The sequence below is a fragment of the Lissotriton vulgaris genome, chromosome 1_1 (assembly GCF_964263255.1).
Source record: "Lissotriton vulgaris chromosome 1_1, aLisVul1.2, whole genome shotgun sequence".
NCBI lineage: Eukaryota > Metazoa > Chordata > Amphibia > Caudata > Salamandridae > Lissotriton > Lissotriton vulgaris.
In genome coordinates this window covers 140,516,769-140,541,447 of record NC_141685.1, presented here as the reverse complement: position 1 = coordinate 140,541,447, position 24,679 = coordinate 140,516,769, and the positions used below count along the sequence as shown (strand labels likewise).

Genomic DNA, 24,679 nt, shown 5'->3' with positions numbered 1-24,679 from the left:
TTTGGAAGAGAAGAGTTTTAAGGTCCTTTCGTTAAATGCGGAAAGAGGTGGCGGTGCGGAGGTATGGAGGAAGCGAGTTCCAAACTCTGGCCGCACAGGCGTCGGAGCACGCAGGAAATCAAACTCAGAAACATACAGACTCCCGCTCCATAAAGAGATTCCCGCTCTCCAAATGGGGTCAGCTAAACCATCTTGAAGGCAGGGCGATGTCCCCGGGGAGTCCCATACAGGGGCAACATCAGAATAGTAGCCAATTTTCTATCTGGTTCTTACTTTAAACCAAGTTTCTAGCGCAGTCTTAAGAGCTTTCAAGCATACTTTTTTTTAAAGAACTTGGGAGACCCAAACTTATAAAGAAACCCTTTTGCGCCTCCCCCAACCTCATTTATTGTCAACTCACTGAGCAACCTTCCCCATGCCGTTCCAGCTGGTTTAGACAGTAGCATCCGTATAGCTTTAAATTGGAATGCGACTAAATACCAGCTGATATCTGGGAGGGCTAACCCGCCTTTAACTAATCTGCGCCTCAGTTTCTTCCATGATAGCCTTACACCCTTGGCTGCCTAAACGAAACTCCCAATCTTACTTTGAATCTTGGAACTATTCTGTTGGGGAAAAGTCAGGGGGACTGCGTTAAACAAATAAGTCAGCTTTGGAAGAATGATCTTCTTCACTAGCTTGACCTTCCCATAGATAGACAGGGGAAGGTTCCTCCACCTTGCAAAGAGACGATCTATCTCCTTGATGATTTTATTCAGATTAATAAGGGGAATTTCTCAAGGTCTTTGACAATATTAATGCCCGAATATTTGAACTCTTTGCTAATTGGGCCCACCCACTTAATGATATTCCAGCATATCACCTCTGTCTTTGAGGGATTAACTAAATACACAGAGATAGAGCCATAATCCTCCAATAGGGTTTTGACCTGCGGAATAGTCACTTCTGGGTTACTGGTGTATAGGATTATTATCGTCAGCATATAAAGCTATTTTACATTGATAAAGCTGAGATTTTAAAAGGGGGATTAGATCATCTAGTCTAATAGCTCCATATATAAGTCAAATAACAGAGGTGAGATGGGCAACCTTGCCTAGTCCCCCTCTGTATATCAAATCTGGAGTTAAGCATTCCATATATCAAGATTTTTGCTGATGCTCCCTGATGATATTTCGTCATAGTTTGTATAAATATGGGACCAAAACCCATTGCCTTCAATACCTCCCAAAGATAGGCCCAACTGACCCCATCAAAAGCCTTGGCAGCGTTGAGAGCGATCACTGCCAAGGGGTCTGATCTTATTATAGCCAGATCGATATTGCCTCTAAGCAGCTCCGTCTGTTCCTGGATATATCACCCGGTTATAAAAACCTTTCTGGTCGATGTTAACCAATCCATTAACCAGCTTGTCCAATCTCCCTGCCAAAATGCCCATAAAGATCTTGTAATCGGCATTTAGCAGGGAGATCGGATGGTATGAATCTGCTTTGAGTGGATTCTTCCCGTGTTTTAATATTAGGACAATGGTTGCTTCCTTCCAGGAGCTTGGAATTTGGCCTGTTAGACTATATGTTGATTGGAACAAAATTTCCAAAGCTGGAGTCAATTTGTCTGACATAAATTTGTAAACTTCATTTGGCAATGTGTCCATACCTGATGCTTTATAGTTCTTAGATATCTTGATTTGAGTTTTTATCTTTTCCAACGTAATGGGAGCATTGTGAAGGTCTCGGTTAGCTTGGGTTAAAGTAGGGAGAGATTTACTACTCAGCCATGCTTGTATTTGCTCTTTTGAGGGTGTTAGATTCTCTTTATAGAGATCTGAGAATAATGTGAGGAAACAGGTCTGTATATCTTCTACACTAGTAGATTCATCCCCATTACTGTTTATTACTAGCTCATTGATGTTATTTTTGGAACGGTCAACTCTGGCCTTCCAGGCTAGGAGGGCACCTGCTTTCTCCCCATATTCATAATTTTCCATATTTTTAATAAGCCACAGAGCCTTGTATTTCTCATCTAATGTCCCCCTGAACTCTTGCCTAGCCATGTCAAGATCGTTCTGCATTTTACCCAACTTTCCTGAGCTCCCTCCTATTGATAGAATCCTTTCGGCTTCTAGCTGCTGTTTTTTTTCCTCCATTAATCTTAGCTCCCGGGCTTTACCTCGATTTCTGGAGCATATGGCGCCATGGAGCCCGCTCCTCAGGTTAGCCTTAAAGGCGTCACAAACAAATTCTATAGCTGTTGAACCGATATTTAGATAAAAAAAACTCTAAGATAATTTAATGGCCTGAATATTTTCAGGGTCTGCTAATTTTGCCATGTTAAGCGTCCATCTTGTTTGAGTCATATTCATTTTCCTTTGATATGAGAACAATATTGGAGCATAATAAGACATGGCTTGGTAATATGGCGAACTCAGACGTGGAGTCCAGGAGATTTCTGTTAGTTAGGAAGTAGGCAATCCTGGAAGAATGATGGTATTTTTTTTACTATGGAACGTAAACCCAGGGAGATCTCCCTTCTTCCTCCTCCAGACGCCGGCCAACTCACAAGTCATGCATCAGATTCTTCATAGCACGACAAATACGGGGGGCCCCTATATAATGTGTCTGGTTTGACCTGTCTTTTAGCGGATCTAGAAGGACATTCAACTCCCCACCAATTATCATAGGTGGGTTTTCCATGATTAGCTTGGGCTACAGCTTTGAAATATAAGTTGGATCATCCACGTTTGGTCCATAAAAGGAGGCACAGGTTAATTCTGTACCTCCGAGGTCCAGTTGTGCTATGATCCACCTCCCCGTTTGATCAGTCTGTGATGATTTTATGGAACAGGTGGACTCCTGCTTGATCAAGATTGCGAATCCCCGACTATTAATTATTTGTTCGGAAGAACAATGACCTTTAATCCAAGGAATACTAGAGAACAATGAATTAGATTCCCCCGAAGTCAGGTGTGTCTCTTGTAAGAGACAAACCTGTGCTACGGAGAGCTCCAAATATTTCAATATCAGAAAAAACCATCTTTAAAGGTGAAAATTACTCCTTCTCTAAAGACCTATTATAAAGTTCTGTCTTCCTCTGTAGTAGCCACCAGTGAGCAAGATAAAATAACTACTCAAGAGGATCGTGAGGGGGTCCCTCTAAGTCCAAGCCCAAGCCTAAGACCAAAGTATTAGTTAATGACAAAGGGCAACCTTTAGCCCTCTCTCTAGCTCTTACCCCATTTTTGCAGTGTAAGCAGAGAGGACCTAAGCAGCAGGGGGGGGTCTACAGTAACCTCGTCAGTAATTCCACCTGCTTCTCACCCAGCAGTGAGCCTGTCTAACAGATATAATGTTCTTGAAATCCAACAGTCTCAAGATTCTCTAGACAGTGCAAATGGAATAGTTAATGAAACAGAAACTGGAACTGAAACTGAGGAAGCAGGAGAAGGAATAACAGACCTTGATGCACAAAACAACCCACGAGAGATGGTCCGTTTGTGCACGCCCGTCCCTTCTTAATGCCCACGTAGCCAACAAAAAGTTGGTTGTCCACCCGTAACTGTTGTGTGCGGTTCAGGTAAAAAGAAAGCGCACATTTTGGGCCAGACGGTGGAGTCTCTCTTCCTCTTTTGAAGGATGCGGAGGCGGAAAGAAGGTGGGCAAGGTAATGGTCTGGCCGATATGAAAGGCAGTAACCACCTTGGACAGAAAAGAAGGACGAGTCCTCATAACAACTTTGTCCGGATGGACAGAGAGGAAAGGAGGCTTCGAGGAAAGAGCCTGGAGCACACTCACTCTTCTGGCAGAGGTGATGCCAACCAGGAAAGCAGTTTTGAGAGTCCGAAGACAAAGAGGACAGTTGATGGGTGGCTCAAACGAAGCACACATCAGATAGGTTAATACCAGATTCAAGTCCCACTGAGGCATTACGAAAGGAACAGGAGGAAACATGTTAGTAATGCCTTTCAATAACCTACTTACAACAGGGGACTTAAAGAGAGAAGGCTGATCAGGAAGTCTCAAGAAGGCTGAAAAAGCTGAAAGATACCCCTTGATGGTGCCCAGAGCAGAGCCCTGCTGGGTCAGGGAAAGAAGAAAGAGGGGCGGAAAGTGGATCCACAGCCTTTGCTGTGACCATGCCACACATTTGTTCCACCTGCAGGCGTACATCGTTTTTGTGGAGAGATGCCTGGCTGGCAGAATGACATCACAGACTTCAGGAGGCAAGTCAAATGGCATCAGCTGCCCCTGCTCAATCTCCACGCATGGAGGTGGAGGCTGGACAGGTTCGGATAGAGGACCGTCCCCTGCTGCTGCAATAGAAGGTCTGTAGCAACCCCCTTTCCTGCCTAGCCTTTCCTCACGACCAACACATAAACACATAACACACACACAACCACACCCACACACAACCACACACACACAGCCATACACACACACAACCACACACACCCACAACCAATCCTACAACCTTACACAACCACACACACACACGCACACAACCACACACACAACCACACTCACACCCACCCACAACCACACACGCACAACCACACCCACAACCACACACACAACCTTGCACAACCACACACCCACAACCCTAAAAATCTTTTTTTTTCCTCACCAATTAAAAATGTCAGTGTGTTTCTAGGTATCGCTGAGTCAGCGCGCATGCGCTGCTTGGAGAGACTTTAGTAAGTGAGTTTTGAAAATGCTACAGTCTGGCTGCAGCCGCCATCTGTCTCCTCAGTCACGGGTCAATAAGTTGCTTGTTCCTTTCTTTCATGGCTCAGTAAGCCTTACAGCATGCTCCTCCACCCCCTCCCACGCAGCCCTCTTCCTCTGTTCGAACCCCCTTCCCTGCCTAGCCTTACGTCACAACCAACACATAAACACACAACACACTCACACACCTAGCCACACGAACACACAACCACACACCCACAACCACACCCACAACCACACACGCACAACCACACACACAACCACACACACACTCACACACACAACCACACACACAACCACACTCACACACAAACAACCACACCCATAACCACACACACAACCACACCCACATACACAACCACACCCACACACACAACCATACCCACACACAACCACACCCACAACCTTACACAACGATAACCACACACACACAACCACACACACACACACACAACCACACACCCACAACCTTACACAACCACACACAACTACAACCACACACACACAACCACACTTACACAAACAACCACACTCACACACACACAACCACACCCATAACCACATAACCACAACCACACACACAACCACACACACACCCACACACACAACCACACACACAACCACACACACACAACCACATCCACACACAACCACACCCACAACCTTACACAATCACAACCATGCACACACATACCCAACTACACCCACACACAACGACACATACACACAACCACACACACACAACCACACTCAACCACACACACCCAACCACACCGACACACAACCACATATACACAACCACACACAACCACACCCACACACACAACCACAAATACACACACAACCACACACACAGCCACACACACAACCACACACAACCACACACAACCACAGGGGTGCTGTAGTGCGGTGCTGTAGTGTGGTGCTGTAGAGTGGTACTGTAGAGTGGTGCTGCAGAGGGGTGCTTCAGAGTGGTGGTTTATACTGGTGTTGTTTAGGGGTACTGTAAAGTGGTGCTGCAGAGTGGTGCTGTACAGTGGTGCTGCAGAGTGGTGGTTTAGATTGGTGCTGTAAAGGGGTACTGTAGAGTGGTGCTGTACAGTGGGTGGGGAGTTCGAAAGTGATCCTCTTGTTGACCGGGAGCCAGTGCAGGTTTCTCAGGTGGATGGTGATGTGGCTGTTGCGAGGGAGTCCGAGGATGAGGCGTGCTGAGGCGTTTTGTAGGCATTGGAGTCTCTTCTGGAGTGTGGCCATGGTTCCTGCGTAGAGGGCGTCCAGCTTGCTGCTGATGATTGCTTGGGTGACCGTCCTTCTGGTTTTGGTGGGGATCCATCTATAGATCTTTCAGAGCATGCGGAGGGTGTTGAAGCAGGATGAGGAAACAGCATTAAATTGCTGGGTCATAGAGAGTGTGAAGTCCACAATAAACCCCAGTTTGCATGTGTTGTTGGTGGGTGTCAGGGCAGCTCCCCGCATAGCCGTCCACCAGGAGTCGTCCCATGTGGAGAGGGTGGATCTGAGGATGAGGACCTCTGTCTTGTCCGAGTTCAGTTTCAGCCGGCTTGTCTTCATCCAGTCTGCGACAGCCTTAATTCCCTTTTGGAGGTTGGATTTGGCGGTGGTCAAGTCCTTGGTGAGGGAGAGGATCCGCTGGTTATCGTCGGCGCACGAGATGATGTTGAAGTGGTGTGCTCGGATGATGTTGGCGAGGGTAGGGCTGAGGGATGATCCTTGGGGTACGCCGCAGGTGATCGTGGTGGCTTTGGATCGGAAAGGGGGATGCAGACTCTCTGGGTTCTGCCGGTGAGGAAAGAGATGATAAAAGTAATTAGCACATTGAACAAAATAAATAGTTCTACCATCTTTCTAAAACAATGTACATATGCCAGCATATAAAAACTGTATCAGGCGTTTCCTACGATGCTTTCCTGTGTGTGTGTGAGTGTGTGTGTGTGTGTGTATGTGTGTGTATGTGCCTCTGTCTCCCATTCCCTGGAGGGAGAGTTTGTAGCTCCCCATTGTAGAAGAGTCGGTCAAAAAGGAGTTCACTGCATTGAATAATTTCTTAGTATACACTGTTTATTAGTATTACAGGAAATCACAATGATTGATTGTCTCTTTTGTATTCTTCTTTCCCACATGGTCTTCCACTTCTGTCCCTTAGGTGAGCCTCGGCCGCCGTCATCCCTTGGACAGAAGGAAAAGGCTCAGGTAAGTGATTTTGCTTTATGGTTTAGTCAAGGGAGGATGTGAGGGATAAATAATAGCTATGCATAAATGTGAAGGGTAGGGGTAGAGGTTGGAGTAACAAAAAAGAAAAAGGGTAGCCAATTTTTTCTGCTCTTGTCTTTCTTTTCCTTCTCAATTATTTCCTTTTCTCTGGGTCTCTTTCACCCCTCCACCTCTCCTCCTGTCCCTCTCTGACTCAGCCCCTTTACAAAACCCCTTTAGACGCCCATGCACCTGGAAGAGCCACGTCCCTCCGGGCCATGGCGTAGTGACTACGCGTACTTCATTGATTTCTGGTCTCCTTCTTCTTCGGCTTTTCCTCCTCCGCCGGGTTCGGGTGTTCTGTTTGCGGACAAGCTGTAACCTTCCCTGGGCTCCAGTTCTCTCTCTCGGAAGGCTGTTCGGTCTTCTCCGTCTGGTTTCTCCACCTCACGCTCCCTTGCTGCGTGTAGCTGGACCAACTACTGACCAACCTGACACGCTCTCCGCCCCGCCTTCTTGAATCGTGTATCGTCTGACGTCTGTCCTCATCTCGGGCTTAAAGGGGCCTCCTGCCGATTACCCTCTCTCCACTTCTTGCTGGCTGCAAAGCGGCCAACTGGTAATAGAGGACTGTGATATAGGAGGGGAGAAATATATTCTCCTTCTTGGCGCCAACAAAAGTGAGGTAGCACGACTCCAACGCGTGCAAAACTCTGTGGCTAGAACTCTAGTCGGCCTCCCCCGCAGATGTTCAGCCAGAGCGACCATACAAAAACTACACTGGCTACCCGTCGACTCCAGAATTAAGTTCAAGGCCCTCATCATGACCTTCAAAATCATCAAACTGGATACCCCCCCACTGCTTCGACCACTCCTCACCCCCTACGCGCCGTCACGTACCCTGCGATCCTCAAACCAAAACCTCCTATGCGTTCCACGCATAAAACTCTGCCGCATGGGCGGCCGCTCTTTCAGGTTCCTTGGAGCTAAACTATGGAACAGTCTGCCACAACACATCCACTCCATAGAAAGCCTACCGGCATTCCGGAAAGCAATTAAAACGTTCCTATTCCCTCTCCCCTAATTCCCTCCCACCCTCTCCCGCTCAGACCAGGGTCTGTGGTTCTTAGCGCCGGGACGCCTCATTGCTGGGGCAGCTGTTTGCGCTCTACCAAAACAATACAATACAATATATGAAGGATGGCATGGCACTCCTTATTCTCTATCCCATCGTGTACTACAGGGGCTTCCTGACACCCGTCTTGCTCACAGGTTGGACATCCCTCCTCGCAGAATGATTGGCAAGCAGCTGAGTTGTGGTTTTAGTGACCTTGCAATGACAGCAAGTGCTCCTCTGCCCCAACCCAGAAATGCTTGTTTATTTATAGCAAATAGCATTCTTGTTTCCAGGCCGAGACCTTAGTCAGGCCGCCTTTGTTCATGATCTATTGATAGCTGCTTCACCTCTTGGATGAATAACAAACTGTCTCATCTGCACAATGTATGTTCAGACCTTATGATGTTGGTCAAGGTGTAGTAATAGTGTTCTTACGAAGTGGAATTCGTAAGCAAAGTAGTTTCATGGAAACGAATCGTTCACTTTCACAGATGCAAATGCGTCAAAAGTCATCATGTGAAAGAAAAGGCAACTTTGTCGAACGTGTCCATGTTAAAATGGCAGCGTTTCTCCCTGGGCCTAACTGAGCCATGTGACAAACCGTCACAAGTAAGATTTTGAGAAGGGGTAATACAATAGTAGTTTTGAAGCAGTGAATAGATATTAGTTAAGCTGGAGAGATTTACTAGTGAGGTTCAGCCGAGAAATGTATCCAAAAAGGTGTTTAACATGCATGCCCATGAAGTGGTCAGATGTTGTGCAAGATGGATTGGCTGATTTGAGAATTGCAATTGGTTCTCTAGGTGAAAAAAAAGAATTAAAGTGAGGGTGTTCAGCAAAGAGATAAAAGAGAGATGAGGGGCAGTAAGTGAAGTAGCGGGGTGTTCCCCAAAGTGGTGATCTTAGAGGAAAGTATGAAGTAAGGTCAGTGGTAGAGAGTGTGGAGTGAATGATGAGTGGGCTTAGTGATCAGATGATATTTTGAAAGTATGTGCACTTGATATTAGCAGCAGCTAGAGACTGTGTGTTTAGTGCATTTATGTTAGTGACAAGATTTTCTTGTTTAATTTGTCGGGAGGTCAGTAGAATGAATGTAGAATTTTATAATGGTCTGGCGTAGGCCATATTAATTTGCTGCATGTGCCGTAGCCGGCCAACACATGATTCTGTTTTCACCCTGGCATGTGCAGGTTGTCAGCTCATCTGGTTCTGTTTACTGATTATGTCAAACGCAGATCTAAATCACTTTTTAGGTCTCGCTATGGTGAACGCGCGCTAAGCGCGTTCTCGCCACGAGAACTATAGCTGCCGGCTCAGCCGACAACGAGGGGAGATAAGAGCTGGCCACGCGCATTGTTTTTCCATAGGATTACATTGGGCGCGTGAGCTTCTGCCTTAGACAGCATGGCAGAAAGAATCGGATCATGACGCGCACCTCGTGGAATGCAGGGGGAGTCTGCAGAGGGGCGCGCGGCGCTGATAAACAGGCAGGTGTCTGAATCTGCCGTGTTTGCCTCTGCTGGTCGCTGGAGCCATGCGTGTGTGGGCTGATCTGACTGAGACTGAGAGTGCGGGAGAGGCGGAGGCAGAGGAGGGCTCGAGTGAAGTTTTGTTGCAGTTTAATTTTCCACCCGCTGTGCAGCTCACTATTTCTGCCAAAATCCCTTAACCGTTTTTGAAATCTTCCTCATTGCGTGGTCCTCGGCGTTTTTCTCATACAGATAAACTCAAAGTCACCCCGCGGTGCTGACATCATCACAAAATGCACAGATCTGCGCGGACCTAATGGGGAACATATGCCCAGTGTGCGCGAGGAGGGAAGGATGTTGTTTTAATAAACTGACTTCATCGCAACTGGCCGTGAGTGACCCTTTACCTCGGGCGGTAATGGTTGGCTCAGCTCTAGTGACTTTAGATCCCTGCGGCATGTGAACGCCCTCCCTATAATTATTAAATTGTCGATGATGCCCTGTCCTGCAGACAGTCTGCAGAGCGCCGCGTCTCTCTCTCTTGTTTCCAGTTGCTTTTCTCCGCCTAGTTATATCCGGAACTTATAGTCTTGCTTTCAAGGTTTGACATGGGAAGCATTACAGCCAGACACTTGCTGCAAAACATCATAAACAGGGTGCTGTATCTTTCAGAGATCCTATAAAAACTGAAACAATTACACTTCTCTCTCGACAGGCTGGGGAGAGCATTTGTTTCGTTGGCCCCTTGCCCGCCGTGTATTTTTTTATAACTAGACGGATGCTTATCCGGCTCTCTAAAACAACCTTCGTCCGGTGCCTCACCCCCGCCCCCAGCATGTTTCCAGTGCCCTCTAAGCAAGCGAGACAACATGGCTGTCGTGTCGTCGAGAAAATGGCCAGGTTCGATGTTCTGTCTCTGAACGGCACCCCGGGGGAGCAGACCATGCTGCGCAGCCAGAATACAGAGGGTCCGGCCAGCCCACTCCCCGCCCACACCTTTCGCACCTTACCTGAAGCAGACACCGTACTGCAGCAGGTAGTAGGAAGCGACAGTGTTAACTCCCAGGAAACGAACAAAACCTGCACAAAAGGACCTAATAATAACAGGTCTATCAGATTATTTTTAAAGGGGGGTAGGGCTGGGAGGGGTGGGGACACAAACAACAGGCCTAATAATTCCAGTGCATTTAGATTATTTTATGGGGGGTTAACTTGTGATACCCAATTACTCATGGGTGGGATACTAGAAGGAATCTTTAGCTCCAAACCTGTTTTCTCCCGCGTAATTAATAGGGAACGTGTAATGGGGCACTTCCGCACTTGTGGAAGCACTGCTCACCAATACCACTGCTAAACATTACAGAAACCAGGTTTGGCACCTGCCACATCTATATGCCTCTGGGTACCCCTGCACAGCCCTTCTCACCCAGGGCCTCGTGAATCATGAAGTTCAGGGGCAGAAACACTTGCCCTTCACATAGCTCCTGAGCAGAAAAAAGGAAGCTGCTGAGAAGTCTGTGATATCGGGTCGCAAAGGTATGTGATGTCACTTCTGTTACCTCGTATTTTGATAAATCGTTGTCCATGCCACCGAACTCTCCCTTCCCATCTAATGATTGACTTAATGTGCTTTTCTCAGAAAATGTTCTGACATCTTTCTACTTGCATTCCCACTCATTGAACATACGTTCTCTCCTCAGACCTACATGAAATGGCAAAATATTGTTTATTACATTTTTGGAAAACTACTCAAAATTAAGGGACATTTTACAAAATCCACTTTGCAGAATTTCATGTGCAAATGGAACAGGGGGGCACCTTGCATTCAAAAATCACGCGAGGTAGTGGCAGGGTTCTATTTAAACCAGTTTTCAGCGGAAAACAATGTGCAAAATTCTGCAGTCGTGAAATTCTATCAAATGTGAATTGAATTTCATAATTTTCACGAGTGTAATAAAAATGTCAAATGTGTCTTTGCACCTTCAAACCTCACCTCCTCCAATTGAAAGTCCTTCATCACCTTTGCTGCTCACGGCCAATGCCACTCGGATGTACATCACTGTAGGCACACCAACAGTAATGACACGTCCTCTAGTACCGTCCCACTGTCTTCTCCACTGCTGATTTCCTGGTATTTACCACCAATAATTGGAATAGCTCCATAAGTTATTTTAATTTAATTGGTGTACTTCCTTCAATTTTGAAATGCTCAACAAATACACATATACAACAAAAACACCGAAATACTACTTTAAACCACCTGCTTTAAACAGTGACTGTGGCGTCTATTAGCAGTCCGCAGCAGTTGTAATTGTTACCCTATGCTGCTGTTTCTCACCTCTGCAGGCTGATTTCCAATCCTTGTGATTAAGAAATCACACTGATGCACAGTCACAAAGGCCATTCTGAAAAGAGGAGAAGAAACAATGTGTGCGGAAACCAGCTTGACACCTTTACTTCACCAGCTCCCCCAAACCTCTCTAAATTCACCATTCACGCACAGTTTACTATTTGAGTGCCAACATCTGCATGACGGGCACACGGTGTCTGTAAAGCACACGAGTTCACTGAAAAACCTCTCAGCATTGCTCTCAACCAGCCACACTTGCAATGAGGAACTTCTGACATGGATATGCTGGTTCAGGTTAGATTTTCCAATCAAATGCTCTAACCTGCCTAATCAGGGAACTGAGATAGTTCAGTGAACCAGGCGCCTGCTGCTGTGTTTAGCGTGCAGCATACATGTCAAAGTTCGGACCTTGGAAGGACAAATGCAGCTTTTCACCCTTGCCAGCCAATTAATATACATATATAGCATGGTATGTACAGTGCTATATGGCAGCAAATCGGCAGCAGCAAGCGCTATATACAAACAGGGTTTTATTTTCAAGGGTGAAAAGTGCAAACCTGTACCCCTTTCAAGTATAATCCTGATGGTGAGTGTCTCCAAATGAGCGTCGGATGGAAGTCGCGTTTGTCTGTGTGCAGCAGTCACATGGAAATATTGAGCAGTCTCTTAACTTACGGGCCTGTAAAGTCTATTGCAGACCATATAACACACAGTCAGACATTTCCAGTAAAAAGACCAGCAGTGAAAATAGTAACAATAACTTCATATATTGTATATACTACTGGGTCAGTCTCTGAAGGCTGCATAGGCACTAATCTAGGTTGCACAGGTTCCCCATCCAAATTGTACAGGTAGCCTTTGGAAGTCACACAGTTGGCCCCTGAATACTGTGCGGACAGATCATGGAGGCTTCAAAGATGGCATGTGAAAGCGGTATGGTCAGTCCACCTTGGTGCCACTGCTCAACTCAGGGATTTACAAAAAGAACACCCATCGATCTCAGTCCGAGGCCGGGCCAACCTCGGTCGGAGTCAGGGTCCCTCTATCTCTCTCTCGCCCTCTCTCTATCCCTCTATCTCTCTCTCGCCCTCCCTTTATCTCTCTCTCGCCCTCCCTCTATCCCTCTATCTCTCTCTCGCATTCCCTCTATCCCTCTATCTCTCTCTCGCCCTCCCTCTATCTATATTTCGCCCTCCCTCTATGTATCTTTTGCCCTCACTATCTATCCTATCACCACAGCATCACTCGGCACCACCACAGCATCACTCAGGGGCACCACAACATCAGTATGCGCTACCAAAATGCTTATAAGTACAACAGTAACTTACAATATTATTATTATATAATATTATTGCCAACATTGCTTAATATTTTGCAACAGCTATCATCTTGCAAATCATCTTTATACACCAATACAGGCTTTGCTAAAAATCTAATGCAACACATTGTCATATACAATGCCAATAACTCAAACTTTAATGCTGCGAGACCTATTGCATTGCAAATGCTTGTTGATTGGTCCATCCCATATGGTAGATCCTATTTTTGAATCCTCTCTTTTCTCCAGTGAGTTTGGTCAGTAACATACCAATCCCCGTACAGGAGAGAATCCACTTTAAGGCTCTATGCGTCGCCCATAAATCTCTGAAGGGAAACGGTCCAACCCTCAACAAGGCCCTGGTCAGACCATACAAGGCCTCCAGAAGACTTCGCTCTGACGAGCTCCACCTGGCAGAGGTTCGTAGAATAATGAGGGCCAGATCAGGTGGCTGCCTCTCCTCACTCAAGGCCTCCAGAAGACTTCACTCTGAAGAGCTCCACCGGGCAGAGGTTCCTAGAATGATGAGGGCCAGATCAGGTGGCTACCTCTCCTCACTCAAGGCCTCCAGAAGACTTCGCTCTGAAGAGCTCCACCGGGCAGTGCTTCCTAGAATGATGAGGGCCAGATCAGGTGGCTGCCTCTCCTCACTCAAGGCCTCCAGAAGACTTCGCTCTGACGAGCTCCACCTGGCAGAGGTTCGTAGAATAATGAGGGCCAGATCAGGTGGCTGCCTCTCCTCACTCAAGGCCTCCAGAAGACTTCACTCTGACAAGCGCCACCTGGCAGAGGTTCGTAGAATAATGAGGGCCAGATCAGGTGGTTGCCTCTCCTCACTCAAGACCTCCAGAAGACTTCGCTCTGAAGAGCTCCACCGGGCAGAGGTTCCTAGAGTAATGAGGGCCAGATCAGGTGGTTGCCTCTTCTCATACAATTCGGCCAAGCTTTGGAATTCCCTACCACTCTCTCTCCGGAAAGAATCGAACCACCTGGCTTTCCGGAAACAGCTGAAGACCTGGCTCTTCCCCTAAGGGCCCCCCCTTTAGTCCTGCCTCTGGGTAGCCATGCGCTATATAAAAGCCTTTTTCATTTAATTTCATTTCAATCCTGCCCCCTGCCCGTACAGTTTCTTTATTATCTCCACTCTCTGTTTGTACTAAGGGTTTCAAACGAGATCTGTGTAACTTTGCAGCTTGTATAACATTTTGCCGACCACTGGTAACTATCAGCTACTCAGAGCTAGCCTTAAAATAGACGCTTCCAATGCTGAGCAAGTGCCTTATTTAGAGTTTGGAGGACAGGGGACTCCTTCCTAATGTGGTGGGTCTCCCACCTCCCATGTTTGAAGTTCTATTAACGTTAACGATGTCCAGACTGCATGAGCAGATATGCCCCAGCAATATCCTTGTCGATTCCTGGATATTGCAAGTGACCAGGGAAGCTCTATAGTAAGTACATTGGCTGGACACTTGTCATTACAAGTTCCCCAGCCTCATGAAGGTTTCTCAGAAATATGGGATATTTGATACCAAACATCTCAGCATATTAAACCTGCATTGATTGCAGTGTCCGATTTATAAAAAATTGCACACAGAGTGCCCCTTAGAGGGGTCCCCTAAGATCTACCAATCCTTAGTGTGGGCACCGACTGGCCTGAGCCAGCCTGCTACCACCAGACAGTATCCAGTCCTCATAGGGAGAGTGCCTGCGCACTTTGAGGTTGATAACAATGCCTTTCCTGGGTGGAGGTATTCACACCTCCCCCTGGTCAGGCAGAGCCATTTGTGGCAGGGATTTTTAAAGGCCTTGCCGCCTTGGTAATGCGACCCCAGCCTCTTCAGTTAGAGGGAGCAAGCGATCTTGCTGTCCTCTCCCCCTTTTAGGTGCAAGGACAGGTGGGAAACCTTAGATACAAAAGGAGATGCACCGCCCGCGCCCTCTGTCAACTCCATCCCTCAGGTGCTGGAGGCAAGGTGAAGTACACTTTGTAGTACCCACCATCTTGAAGATGATGGGACTTATCCAATCAGGGCTAGGACTGTGTCCCCTTCCCACAGGAGGTGGGCATGATAGAGGGTATAGACACCCCAGGAAAGGGGCCCATTAGCCTCTACCTGTCACTCCCTTGTAACACCCTTAAATCAAGATTTTAGGTGGCATCCCCAGACCCTGAATTTCAGTTCTTGGCGATCTAAGAAGAGCCGGGCACTGCGGCCTTCTCTGCTGGTGAGGATCTGTAGAGAACTATGGACTTGCAGCCCAGCGATCTCCAGAACCTTGGGAGGACTACCTGCCTTCGATAAAGGGCAATCTAGTTTTATGTAGTGGGATTTGGCCAGGGAGTGTCAGGACAAGCCAGCTATGTTACTCACTCTATATTTGCAGACGTTGTGTTTTTAGTCTAATCACTCTCACTAATGTGCACCGTATTTTCGGTGTCAACACTATCGGTTGAGCATTCATTCAATAAAAAGAGTTTTACAAAGTACCTGTGTCTTGGCAAGATAAGCAATGTGCTGATCATTTATTCAATGGAGTCTGTTGTTGAGCTCTGAGTTCAAGCTGCCCTTTAATGTAAACAGGGTCATTGATTTGGCTGTATCAGTATTTGCAGTTAAATTAGACAAAAACGAGTTTTAAATGCCACCTCCCTGGCATCCTGAATGGCCTCCACCCAATCGCCATCGCCAAGCATGCCTATATCCCTCTCCCACACAGCTCTCCGCGTCCCCAAGTGATCCAGGGAACTGTAGATCAACTTCCTATACATGGTTGAGATTGCTTTTTCGGTCCGGGATCAATTAGTAGCTGGTCCTCCAGTAGGGATGCATCAGGCAACTGCCCCCCTTCCCGGATGTGACTTTGAAGAGCGTGGCCTCCTGCAAATGTCAGAACTGTTTCTAGTCGCCTAATTTATACTTTTGTTGTAGGATCGTGAAGGACACAAGTGCCTGTCCCCTCCACACATCGCCCGGCCGCTTTAAGCTAATCAATCCCCATTTTGTGAAGCCCTGCAATCCTCCCACTGCACTTAAGAGATCACCATCTTACACTGGAGTAATTGCAGTCAGCTTACCTTCCCAGCCTAAATACTTGGTAGCCTCTTTCCACACCCTTACCAATGTTTGGGTCTGAGTAGGTAGGGTGCACTCATACTTTTTTCGATACAGCACCGGGGTGGGGTAACCTCTCTTGCCCATGGCCAATCTATCTACCGGGTAAGCAGGATCCTCACAGTCCACAATAAACCCAGTTGTTGACTGCCACCAGCTGCGTGGCCCAGTAATACTTGTGAATACTGCGGACTGAGATTCCAGCTTAATAAACTCCCCTCTGCAACTTACTCAGCGTGACGTGCCGCCATCCCACAACAGAGCTGAAGTTCTCAGACTACCTTTTGAAAACCCTGGGGCGTCATCATTTCAAATAGGGCCACCTGGCCCAGTAAGGAGATCGGGAGTGTCCGCAAGAGTGGGGCATCCCAGCGAAGACGGTCTAATTTCGGGAGTATGCTCCTGCCTGTGCTCTCTTGTAATGAACACAACCAAATATTTAAGGCCATGTAGTGCCACCCTAACTGTGCACCTAGAGAGCAGCCGCAGGGTCCCTGCCACCAGCAGGAATATTAAGGACGTCTTCCAGTTGATATTATATCCTGATCAACTGGAATACCCCATATGAGAGGTCCTGGTGAACCCAAACATGTGTGAAGAGCATAGGAGACAAGGAACATCCCTGTCGGACGGCAAAGACTGAGTAGACTGTATTATTGAGGCGCATGCTCGCTAGAGGGGCCACATACAAGAGCTTAACAGCAGCGCCACTGGTTCAGCAAAGGAATCCTCTATTGCATATGGTACTCCATTAAGGTGTCGGAGATTTAAGCGCGTTCCCTGGTGTGGTATAAAGCCCGATTGATCAGGATGATCCACTGTTGCAATTACTGTCCGCAGGCAGATCGCCAGGGCGTTCGCAAGGACCTTAGTCTCAATATTAAGCGGGGAGATAAGTCTATAAGACCCACACTCAGTTGCCGGTTCGTCCTTTTTGGGATGACCGCCACCTCAGACGTTCTTTGGTCCTCCGGGAGACACCCTTATTTTCATGTACTCTGGAGGTACTCCCTGATTTTATCGCTCATGCTTTTATATAATTCTAAGCGGAGCTCATTGGACCCCGTCGCTTACTCTGTTTGCAAGGTTCCTATTGTCTTATTTATTTAGTCTACTGTCAGGTCTTGGTCTAGTGCGTCTCGGTCCTCATTCGTTAGCATTGGCAGGTCAGGTCTTTCAGGAAGTCTCTCCCAGTATTTCCATTCCCTTGTTGTCAGTGTCCTCAAGGATCCAGTTCTGTCCTTTGTCTTGTCTCTCTAACCATGCGAGTAACTCATTGGCTTTATCACCGACATTATAGAGACAACGCTGGGTCGCCAGCGCATGAGTGCCCGCTATTTTTCATTAGTGCTCTTAATGTGTGCTGCTTCAGTTGATGGTGTAATGGGAGAGAAACTGATTCCCCACTTACCCAGCGTGCCTCCATGAAAGCACATTCCCTGTCCTGAGCCTCGAACTTCAATTTACGTTCCTTCGACATTCTCCCAATCAAGGCTTGTGTCTGGCCTCAAATCACTGCCTTGAATTTACCCTATAGCACGCAAGCTGATTCAACAGGCCACCCATTCTCCTTAAAATAGAATTCTGCTCTATCTCTCAAACGAGCTTTGAACGTCTTGCCTTTTAAATATCACTGCACTTCTTTGAGCTTTCGCCTGACCATTTGATTTATTCCTTTCAGGTAGTAACCCAGAGCTATAGCTATTTCTAGGTATTCCATTCTTAACAATAAATTAATTGCTTGGGCTCTCAATCTTGTGTCATATTTTATGAATATAGGTCACAGAATCCATTTTCTCACTTCTACATACATGAGACAATCAAGTAGGATGTGCATTATATCGCACTTAGTCCCCATACCGCACTTGCATAAACCATCCGGGTACATCATTTCGGCCATGACTTCCCCCTCCACTCACCAGGGGATGATGCCAATTCTCATTTTTAAGATAGCCCACCTAAATCCATGGTTCGGGAGTGCTTCTAGGTAAGGATATCCTGTATCGGTTTCCCATACTTCTATCATGTTTTTTACCGATTTTTTTGTTTCTTAGGTAGCCTAAGTCCTGTGTTCTCGAGTACTCCTTCCTTGTGCTCTAAGTGCCCCTTTTGTAAAAACTGCCTCTAAGGGGTTTTGGGTTGTACCCACATCTAGGCAACAGATTGTCTCTTTTATCTTCTTTTTTGCCTCAGCTGCCCATCTTAGATTACTATGTTGGATTTCCTCGCTACACCAATGTGACACCTTTTGGGCTTCCTCTAGAGATTGGCGTTTCCAAAATCTTGCCACCGCCATTCTGGCCTGGGTATTCCACCCTATCAATCCTGTTTCGAGTCTCATTGCCTGTAACATGGCTGACATTGGCAAGGACAATAGTGTTTTTACAGCTTTACCTTCCTCCCGATTCCAATCCCCTTTACCACTAAAGAATAGGACCTCTGCACCATATAATACTTGTGGGGGAACCATGGCTGTGAAAGCTTTTAGCATGGGTTTGTGTGACATATCTCCATAGATTTTGTTACATTTTTTCAGACCACAAATGGAGGAAGAGGCTTTTGCATTTTGGTTTTCTACATGTTTGTCCCATTTTAGGGGTGATTCGAACCATAGGCCCAGATATTTATATTCTTTTACTATTTCTAACTTGGTTTTATCTAGATGCCAGCAAAAGCTCTTTGTCCTTTTACCAAAGCACATAACCTTTGTTTTGTCCATATTTACTATTAGCAATTTACTCTTACAGTATTCATTAACCCCTTCCACGCTCATGACGAGCTGGGCTCGTCATGGTGTAGCCTCCTCGCACGCTGATGATGAGCCCAGCTCGTCATGTTACATGGGTTTTTTAAAATCTCAGCATACGAGCAGAATAAAAATAGCGCGCATGAGGTTAAAATCATTTAATTTCCTCTGTAGCCCCAGCTCTATCTGGTCAGTGATGACAAGATCGTCTGCATACAATAGGCATGAGACTTTCCTTCCGCTCATTCTGGGGTTAGCACTTTTCTCCACCTCCAGTACTGCCAGCAAGTCTGCTAGGAAGAATGAAAACAGTAGGGGGGCTAATACACAGCCCTGTCGTAATCCATTATCTATAGCTATTTTCCTTGTGAGTGCTCCCAGTGTATCTTTTACTGCTTGGGCCCAGTTTCCACTATGTAGTTCTTTTAATATCACTAGTAGGTCAGCTGGAATATCCTATTTAATCAGGCACTCCCAAAGTTTCCAGCGGTCCACTGGGTGGAAGGCTGCCCGGAAGAAGTCGACAAAGCAACAGAACATGTTTCCCCTTTGCTCTATTGACTTCCGGGCCAGTGCCAGGAGTGCATAACAGTGGTCCATTGTGGAATGGCCTTCCTTAAATCCTCCCTGTTCCACAGGGATAATTAGGTTTGCTTCTACCCAGTTTTTTATTTTGCCTAGCACTATTTTGGCGAAAATCTTCTCCCCAATGTCGAGTAAATTGATTAGTCTATAGTTTTTAGGACTATACATATCCCCTTTCTTGTGTATGGGCCGTATTATGGCCCCTTTCCAGGTATCGGAGAGTCTCCCGGTTTCGAGGATTATTTGGAACATATCCGCAAAGAATTTTGCCCACTAGTCTGGCTGTGTTTTAATTATCAGTGCCGGGAGGTTATCAGGGCCTGCCGCTCATGTAAGGTTTAAACTCTTTATCGTTTTTCTAACCTCAGCGACAGAAAACTCGGGTTTCATACCTACTACCAGACCGCTCCAGTCTGTGTGCAGGTTCTCTTCCCGATCTGTTTCTGCGCTATGCAGGTCCTGTAAATATTCCTCCCAGGCAGCCTCTTCAACAATACAGTTCATTGCCCCTCGGTGGCATTCTGCTGCTGAATTCCCTAGTTTCCAGAACTGGCGTAGATTCCTTGTTTCAATCGTCTCCAGAAGTTTTAACCAACATCCTTCTTTAAATTCTCTTTTTACCCTCCTAGTTAGCATATTATACTCTCTTTTTAGGGCCACTAAAGCATTTCCACTGGCCTGATTCCCATTTTGGCCATTCCAGCGTGCCATTCTCCTGACTTCACTTTTCTTCTCCTGACATGCCCTTGTAAACCAGCCTGTTAATTTCCCTATCTTTCTTTAGCTCACTTTGGTTATGTTATTCCCCCATTTCCATCTCCTAATCCTTTACAGAGTATTTGGACAACCTCCTCGATTTTTCTTACATACCAGTCTAGAGTTTGGCCACTAACTGTCTCTAAATCTAGATTTTGTTGCAACCTTATTAGTCTTGAGATGTATTCTTCCGTTAGTTTAGTTGTGCGGCGTCTAGGGTAATCCATCTGTTGTTTTAACACTTGAGGACAGAGTTTTAACTTCACTTCAGGAAACTCTAGGGATAGCACATTATGGTCACTCCCTTCTTTATTTGTGATGCTAAACCCCGAGACTAAGTGGAAGTTCCAGGGTGCCCAAAAACATAGTCAATAGGGCAGCTCTGTGCACCCAACTTAAAGGTTCTTTTGGCGGGACAGTCTTGGGGGCCCCTTCCGTTTAGGCAAAAGAGATTTTTAGCTCCTAGGATGTTAACCAACTGGGTATCCTTTGAACCTAGTAAACATTCAGGGAATGTTGCCTGTGGTATGTCATACGCCGCTAGTATTTCTTGGAAACAGCAATCTACATTCTTTGTGTGTAATTTATGGTTAAAATCTCCAAGAAGTATAATGATGTCCTTACAGTACTGTTCACATAGAGAAACCAGATCCTCTTTAAAAAGAGCCATTTCCTCCGCATATTGCTCCATGGAGGCCCATTGCATATACACGTTTATAATCAGTATTGGATCTAGATTTATACACTCTGATAACAGTATTCTACAAACTAGCAGCCATTTGCATTTTACAGTTATGTCCACTACTTTTTTCATAATTCTTGTAGACACCAGGGTCATTATTCCACCCGCAGGTCGCCCAAATCTATTCTTCTTTGCAAGTCGATTTAACTGGCAGAAACCATCGAAAATTAGTGTCTTGCCACATAACCAGGTCTCCTGGATACACATAATTTCTACATTTTCTCCAAATTCCTTTACTTTTTTTGTTTTTCATCATCTCCTAACCCATTTATGTTCCAGGAGACTAGTCTTATGCTATGTGGCATACCTTTTTCCTATTCAATGTCATCTAACCAACCTTCCTCCCCCTGCTCTTCCATGAATTTCTGTGGTGGGCCTGCCTGCCCTAACTCCTTGCTCCAGTTCCCCCACCACTGGTCGATATTCGAATTGTTTGCTATTATTTTGATGTTACCTAGCGTCTCGCCATCCTCATCCTCGTGCTCACATATCCTGACCTGTCTCTTTCCTAGGCCTGCGTGACATTTAAGGAAATGTTGTCCCTGCCATTCCTTCTCATCTACGCCTACCAATCCTTCGTTCTCCTCTAGCAGTCGAATTCCCTCCTTCTGTAACTCATTTGCTGCTTTCTTGATCGTCTCTATCACCAAATTGGAGTACAGTATAACTCTTGTAATCTCCTTCCCTTCTCTAGCCTGTACGAACCCCACTACCCTTAGGTCGTTCGTTCCAATTGCTTTCAAGTTCTGACATTTTGCAAATCCTTACAGCAATTGTGACCTATTTAGGGGCGGTCTCTTTCCAAGTTTCTTCCCCCCTTTTCTTAGGGGCGCCGGATTTAACTGCCCTTTTGCTGTTTCCTTTTTTAATGTAGTACTATAATGTACGGATCCTTTTATGTCCCTTCCCAGTGTACCTCCTTCCTTTTTCATCCCTGGTTCCTCGTTAATTGTTTGCTTCCTTTTACTTACAGTTTTTTTACCTGGGGCCCTTACTTTTTTGGATACTCTACTTCTTTGTCCACATCTATTATGCTCTGCTCTCCTTATTATCCTCATAGGCCATTTTGATATATATACTTGATGGCTCTCCTTGAGGTGGTTATCAGTTTGTAGCTGACCTTTCCCCTTAATGTCCCTATCTGGGATTGGAGTTTTATCTACAATCTTTGGCAAATGCTCCTTCCGTAAGGGCGGTTCATTGCTTTCCTCCTGTGCCTGTGTTTGTGGCTCATGGTCGGGGATTTGTCTTACCATAGCTGGCATGAGAGCCCTTATCCCCTGCAGCTCCCCCTCTATTTTGCCTAGGTAAACAATTTGATTATTTAACACCGTATTATTAGACAGGGTTACTTCTAATAGACCTTGCAGGGTCTTTTAGAGAATCAACATTAGATCCAACATAGAGACAGCAGACATTGATGATAAGTCCCGATTTAGATCTGGATTTAGCTCTTGAGTTGTATTTAGTTTGTCGACTTGCTTCAAACTGTTATCTAGGGTACCCAGCAGGCTTTTAAAGTCGTTTCTTTTCTGTCTTGTCCTGCTGCTCAAGGAAATTTCTGAAACTCTCTCCTTCCCTTCCGTGGGGATTGGGCTGTCCTGTTTTTCTGCTTTTATTTACCACTAGTTTTAAGCAGGTGGTATATAAATGCATGTGGTTGGTTTGGGGGGCGATGGGTGAAGCAGGGTAGGGAAGGGTAAAGAAATGTCTAACAAAGGGAAGAAATGTGTGTTTCCCACAGTTTGTAAAAAAACAGCATAAGTCTTAGCTGCTTCTCCTGCACCCAGAGTCTTGTGCGTCTTTTCAGTCTAATTTTCCTGTCTGGAACAAAATTGTGTCCTGTATTTCTGCACCCGGTACATCCAGGTGCAGAAAAACCCAACAACTGATAATCAGGTTGAATAAAATGAGCACATGAAAGTACTCCTTAATTTCATTGCCCTTGAATCATTGTCTGGACCATAGTTGAGGGATATGTCTAGGCATAGTCCTCACAGCACACAATAGATTTGCTTGAGGCAGAGGCCAAAACTCAAAAGCCAGGAAACCAGATACAAGTAGGTGGTAACTCAGGGCAGGGGGCAACGCCTGTTGTCCGTGGAGGGGAAATTCCCGTCCCAGAAATATACAATAAAAATTAATTAATAGTATCCTTTTTTAAATATCTGTTTGGTGCCAGTGCATATGACTTTAATTTCTGCCTTTGGGATTCTATGTTACAACTCCATAGGGTGCATGTATCCTTTGTGAGCTTAATAAAATGTTGAAAATTCTATAAATCTTCACTCCTACATCCAAGTACTCTCATGCTACCATTCTACACTCTTCTCTGTCTGAAAAACAGCTCAACATGTTCAAAATTCTGCAGCTCTGCATTGATTTGGCTTGTAAATTATATTTTTGGAATTTTTCATGTATTAACTATTTAATTTTAATACTATAGGTGATTAAAATTACTGACGAAGAAAGCAAGATTTAGCACTAAGCAACTGAAGTCAGTGCCATAAGAAGGATTATTTTGAAAAACTGAAGGACATCCAGCATTCTACGTTTAAACAATTTTCAAAATCTAGGTGTGGCGAGGAAGTGGGAGCTGAGGAAAGTACTATACTGTAAGTGAAGTCTCTAATTTAGCATTTCATCAACCCAGAGCAAAGCCATATCTGTGCACAGAATAACCTTCATCTAAAACATCATGTAATTCCAGAGAGGAAGCACACACTACATAAAAGAAAGTTATAACAAAAAGTTTCTTCTGCTGACCATCAAAGAAAAGACGCTGAGAGAAGACTCCGAAGCTGACACGTTAACAACCAAAAGATTGGAAAATAACATTTGTTCAACATCGTTTTTAACCAGTTACACAAGTTTGAGACTATCTGCCTCTGGGTAGAAAACCACGACCCACTCTGCTCACTCTTGCAAAAACCTTAAAAATTCACCACTTTATTGTGTTCATAACCATCTCAGATAGTTTCCTTTTTATTGTGTACTGTTCTGTAATTCTATGTAAATCACCTCAACATTATCTGCTGTGCATGAGGGATATGTAAAACTGTTAAATATAAAAATGGATTAAAGGAGCACCGTTGCGCTATAGGTAATGTGAATAAATCCTCGTCTTCAGAACTACAAATCTTAACCTTACACCAAACATAGAAAGGGTAAAAGGAACTGATGTCCTGCGACTAATGATCCACAATAGTACTGTGCACGTTCTAACGCCTTCAGTTACTGCCATTACGTCAGTGCAAAAAGGTACTTATCAGTTTAATCATTAAATATCAGACTAACACCTTATCACTGCATTACTAAGAACCTATACAAATAGATTTGAGAAAAACTTCAGTCACAAAATAAGTTGCTGCCAGATAGGCTATAACCTAAAGACTATTATCTACTAGAAACATTTCGACATGTGTTACAGGGCTGCTTCCAGACATATTTTGGTCAATTTATTTATTTATTTATTTATTTATTTATTTATAGTGTTTTGTATAGCGCGGACAAGACCCGTGGGTATCAGAGCGCTTAACAGAAAGGAATTGCAT

The 24,679-nt window shown here is 45.5% G+C and overlaps 1 protein-coding gene across 1 annotated transcript in view; it reads left to right on the top strand.

Moving 5' to 3' along the window:
* Positions 1-24,679, top strand: part of LOC147737806 (uncharacterized) — a 146,088-nt gene that overhangs the window by 17,003 nt on the left and 104,406 nt on the right. The window contains exons 2-3 of the mRNA XM_086945085.1: positions 6,883-6,929; positions 23,572-23,740. The gene's annotated coding sequence lies outside the window, so the exon portion shown is untranslated. The remainder of the gene's footprint in view (positions 1-6,882; positions 6,930-23,571; positions 23,741-24,679) is intronic.